This window comes from Rhea pennata, chromosome 6 (genome assembly GCF_028389875.1).
Source record: "Rhea pennata isolate bPtePen1 chromosome 6, bPtePen1.pri, whole genome shotgun sequence".
Taxonomy (NCBI): Eukaryota; Metazoa; Chordata; class Aves; order Rheiformes; family Rheidae; genus Rhea; species Rhea pennata.
Window position 1 is genome coordinate 1663891 of NC_084668.1, and position 6000 is coordinate 1669890.

Consider the following 6000-nt stretch of genomic DNA (forward strand, 5'->3'; position numbering starts at 1 on the left):
TCCAGTAATTAGCAGCTCAGAGCTTCCAACGTGCAGGTTGCATTCAGACCATGGCATTTAATGTCTATTTATAGATCTTCTATGAATTTCTCTAACATCTATTTTAATCTATTTAGATTTTGGCTTCAACAACAGCTTGAGCCATTGAGTTCCAAGATTAATTATACGTTTTATATAAAAGTACTTCAACTTCACTACATTAACTTTATACTTGCTGCTTAATATTCTCAGTGGGTGGTCTTCCATTCATGTATTTTGAGAAATGGTGAATAATCATTTCTTTTTATATGACATCTGGGATTTTACAGACTTCAGTCTTCTCTCTCCATTAATCCTTACAGCCAGAGGAGTCCAAGTTGTTTAAGCTTCCCCTTATAGGGAAGCCATTCCATATCTCTATTGATCCTCGTATTTCCCTGTGCTTTTTTGCTCCTACTAGTTCTTTTTGTCTCGCAGAGAAAATGAGATTATATAACATCCCTTTGCTTTTCAGACATGAAAGCAGTAGCATAGTTAGACTAGTTATCAGTAGGGTAACTATGACTAGCATAAGTTCATGTTTGCTAAGCTTTGACAGACTGGAACTGAATAGCACTTTAAAAACAGTGGTTTGGAGGGGCAAGTACTTTGAAATACTGTGTTGCATTATTTAGATACATATGTTAATATATATATATATATATATATATACACACACACACATATATATATATATATATAAAGTTGCCCCAAAACTGTCCCTAGCTCTCCTTGAATATCTGCTGTGACCTCCTAACCAATCTGTCATGCAAGGTGACCTTTTTAGGGGGGAGGATGAGCTTGGAGATAACCTTTATGTATATTTATTTTCTAGAACTGATCCTTTGACTTGTGTGTGATCTTACACAGACAGGAAAACAAAACAGAAGAAATCAATTCATATTCATCTGAATTTTACATCAATAATTTTGTAAAATATAGAACTCTTCCCTGCCACCTAATAGAAATAAAATGGACTGATAGATAACAAACTGACAGTAATTGCATGTATACTGCATTTCAATGTAATTCATTTTTTATTTTTAAGTAGTAGAAGCATATACTGTTTTACTTACTCGATTTTATTGCTTTTTCTATATTACCTTTCAAATACGGAACCACCAGTAAACCAAATGTAACCATTCATCAAACCCATGAAGTATCATTTATAATATTAAAGCTATCACAGCTATGCATCAGTTAATCCTGCACTTTCTCTAACAAAGGCTTCCTTTACAACTACACAACCTCATTTTACCATTTGAAAAGAAACAGGATAACCTTTGAGATAAATTTTCCAGCCCTATACAAGAAGGTTGAAATACCCTTGCATTTAAATACTTTATGCCCTGTATTGCCTTTATATATTGAACACAAATCTTAGTATTTTTTTTAAAGCAGGGTATGACACTTAGTCCACTTATCTGATACAGTAGCTGTGTGTGATGATAAATTACATATATTTGGCAGTAGTGAAGCTACTTCGCACTCTAGTTTCTTCAGGAATCTTAAACAAATGCCAGCTGGTCTTTGTGATTTAATACCTTGAATTTTTTCCTTTTTTCTTGCACATCTTAGTAACTACCTGTCTTGCCTTCCATACTTTTGAAGGGTAAACTTCAGGCTGCTAGCCCTGCCTTTTTAGAATCAGCTTACCTCTGCTTATCTTCTTTTGATTAAGGAATAAAATATTTCACTGGTAATGGAAGTTAAGTAAGGACATTAGCATTAATACTGCTCCATGTTTTATTTCTTATTTAGGAGAATCAGTCTGCTTCAAATTAAAAAAAAAAAAAAAAAAAAAAGAGAGAGAGAGTAAGATCAATAAAGCTGGAAAATGTAGATAGAATTGAGTTTAAACCTTCACATTGAATTTGAGTTTCTCTCTACAGCTATGGACCCAGAAAGAATCTCAGATCTCAGTGACCCTTGTTTCAGGTTCAGTGAGAAGTCAGTGTCGAACACCCCGAGGGCTGCACTCACTCGCTGAACCAGCCCGTGCTGGAGCCGGTGAGGAGCCTTTCTTCTCATGACTCCCCTGAATGCAATAGCTTGCATTGCATACTCAGATTGGCACTCAGGTCTCTGCTTGATACCAGTTAGCAACGGTAAAAATAATATCCCGGAGTTGTTCACAGTTTGAGGGTGAGGATGATCGAAAGACACATAGCTGCTTTTGGACACAAAGCACTCATGATGCAAGAAAATACTTGGGAAAATCCTTTTTAATCTGAACTCAGCACACTGTTATCCAGATGCATCCCTATTTGGCATTACTAGAGAATTAATTTTATCATCAAGCTATTTCTTCATGTTTGCTAAAATTTCATTTCAGAAATAAAGGATTTGTAGGTTACTTCCCCTCGATGCACATTTTCATTTATATAACCGACAGATTCAGTTTTTAAAAGCAGTACATGAGTTTTTTTCCAATAAAGGGCTCACATCCTGCTGACATTTATTACAAGTTTATTACTTCAATACCCTTCTCAGTGAAGCTGTTTCATTCATTGTGGGAGTGTCTGAAGTACAAATTTTTCATTACCTGTGACTTACCATTAATTTTAGGCCAGAAGTGATTTCTTTTTGACTAGCTGTTAAAAACAGGAAGGACATAAAAATACATGAACTCAATTAAGGTAAGAAAACTCATTTGGGGTGGAAGGGGAAGGTTAACTTTTGATTTCTTCCAGGTGGTATGTCTACCTATTCATAGTAGAGAAAAAGGTGAATTAGGCATTCTTTTGATTTACTCTAGAATAAAAATCACTTCCTAGACGATTCAGTGAACTGATTATGTGATATGGAACTTTTGTTTACTTCTGTATCACCATCCTCGTGATTATTGTAAGACAACAGAACCCTTAACTGAGAAACATTATTGGGCTCAGATACACAGTAAACTAAGTTCTAAAGGACATTTATTTATCTGTATGCAGATACTAAAGTGGGACTGCCTGATCACAGGTTAGCTGTTCCTTTTGCCTCCACAGTTCTTTTTAGGAGCAGTTTCATAAGCATATGCATACCTTTTTCCCGCTGTGTCAGCACTCGCATGCTTGGTGTTCAGCCTTGATGTCTCTTGTCCCTACGAACTGTCTATTCTTTGGCCCTTACAGCCCATCTGCTGCTTGCATGACAGCTAATTATGGCAGAACTAACAGGTTTCTTTCTCCATTATCTAGGTTGGCAATGAGTTGGGTAAACTGCAAGTTTCAAGCTTCATGCTTGATACATATCTCAGATTGTAATGAATTTTTCAGACTATTGTATTTTTACCTTATGCTAACTCACTGATGTCAAAAAAAAAAAGTTAATCAAAGATGAAACCGAATTCTGCTGACATTGTAGTGGGAAATTCAAAATTCAACGTGTTGAGAAAGATAAGAGTGTGTAAATCAGAGTGTAGTGGTACGGATAAAGCCCATCTCCTGTCAGTCGGTCTCAGTGCCAGAGAATGGCCCCAAGCAAATCTAATGTATTAATACAGATGAAGCTTTAAGGAGCCTCTCTCTAGATCCTAAATTCTGATCACAGAACATGGTAAAGATCCTAAAAAAATCCATGTACACAGTTGCTTCTGTTGGGGCACCACAGCAGCAATTCTAGCCCTGCGACCGTGTAGCTGAGCCAGCTTGTTGTTTTTCCTTTACTGAGGACCAGATCTGGTCCTGTTTCTAGAAATGCATCACATTTCCAGATTTGGAATATTTGCTTTGGATTCACAGTAATGTTTTAGACTGTTAGAGACTTAATAAGGATCTACCACCTTGCCAGATTTCACTGTTTTGACCACATATCTACTCTAATCATTTCTCTAGCTTATTTACAATAACACATACATGACAAACGAAAACATCAATTTAGTAAAATTGAATTTTCTTTGACCCCTTTACCTATCTTCCAGTCAATACAATTTATCTTTCCATTGCAAATGATCTCCTCTTTTAAAATTAAACTTCTGTTATTGGTATAATCCAGTCAGTCTTTTTCTCCCAAATCTGGGCTTCCGATCTCTATCTGCAAGAATGGCAAACTGTACTTCAAGATCTTATATGGCAACAATGCTTTATGAATACTGGAAGTCGTATAGCCTTTTTATTAGAAATAAAAAGCATCTTGAATCATGCTAAACACAGCCCATGGGACAGCAGCACATGTTCTCTTGGAAACCTCACAGGCATTGATCAGAGAGATCACTGCCTTTCTGGTCTCAACTCAGAGGAAAATAATGTTTCACAAACTCAGAGTTCTTGAAATTAAAATAAAACAGAAATGGCAGTTTTGATTAGAAAATGTTAAATGATAACAGGACTTTGATCTAGATCTCTGCAGGTCATGCTCAAAACAACTCACAAATCACAAGAGAAAAAAATCATGTAGGGGAAAGGGAGGTTAGCAAACCTAGTCTCATCTAAGCTGCTTCCCTGACAACGATAGCGGAAGTTTGGAAATTCTGAAACAGAAATTTAACCGTTGCCATCTTCCTTCGAGATGACTGTGGTTAAATGTAGCCATCTGTATGATTTTTGTCATTTTTGTTCCACACCTCTGTAACTGTCTATCGGTAACTCATAAGGGTCAGTAAAATCAGCTTTCTTTTTTAAATCCGTATTACCCTTCCTTCGACTGCCAGTCAAACGATACACTAAACGCACCTGTGGCTTGCGAGAAAGCAAATATTAGCGGGCAGATAAATACCACGTTGTAACTGGGTGGTGCTTCGGGCTGGTGCTGCCTAGGAGGCTTCATTTTGTCTGGCACAGTTCTGAGAACCTCCTTTCGGGTGGACTTCACACGAAGCTCAAAGGCCATCGTTGCCCCATTGCTGCCTCCTTTCAGCCCAGCAGGACAGCGCATAAATCATTCATCAAGGCTGCTGAAGACCTGTAAATAATTGGCAGCTCCGCCTGAGGGGGCCTGGGCTTGCGCGTTTGGTCTCCCGGACGCGCTCTGCAGGCGAGCAGCCCGCAGGCGAGCGAGGACCACGCGCACGCCGGCACCGGCTCTTCCAGGCGCTCCCGCGCACCAGCTCTCTGCTGTAGGCACTAAGCGTACCTGCAGCCTCGGGAGCGGGGGCACGTTAAGTATTGCCGGCAGGCCGAGAGGGACGGAGGCCTGAACGCTGCTTCGGGCCGGCGCTGCTCCCGCCGCGCTGCGTTACGGGTTTGGCCGGCGCGGGGTGGCAGTCTCTGCGCGGCATCGCCCCGGCTCCCCAGACACGTCCCTGACGGACAGCAGATTCGTACGCTCCAAGCTGGCCGGCCCAGGTTCAAGCCTCTGCTCCGGAGTGCAGCAAATGACAGAAAATCAAACCCTGGCTGGAGGCAGGCTCGGCACCCAGCGAGCCGCTCGGCCTCCCTTCCGGCCCAGCCGAGCGTCACCGAGTCTCTGCTCGGCGATGCAGCCTTAACGGGATGGGCTGAGAGAAGTTTCCTTCCCGCTCGAGGGAAGTGGGAGCTGCAGGCTCCAGTTCTCTCGGGCGGGAAAGGAAATGAAACCCGAGTCCCGTGCGCGCTGCAGCGCCGGCTGCAAGCGTGCCAGAGGCAGCGGTGGCACCTCCTCGCCCTGCCCGCGCCACGCCGCCAAATAGCCGCCGGCACCAGCACTGTGAGCAGCTGAGTTTGTGCTAAAAACTGTATCCTCAGTTTCCAGACTAATATTCAGAGAGTGTGGTTTGAGAAAACTACCACAATATTTTGGCCAGAATTATTCACCTGAAGTAGCTGTTAGATATTTACAGCATTAATTCAGGCTTAATGGCTTTTTGCCTAGGGAAATCTTTCACTTTAATAACACATAGATTACATCCAAGTGTGACCTCATTCATATTTGGAAAGCAAATGTTCTAGATAGTGTTTTCTGGAGGTTAGGCTTGCTTCTGTCAGTAGCTGCTACCACAATTTTAAATGAGATATCACATTTCCATACATATAATAACAGCCAACAAACTTTTCGGCTCAAAAATAAATTGCAAATGTT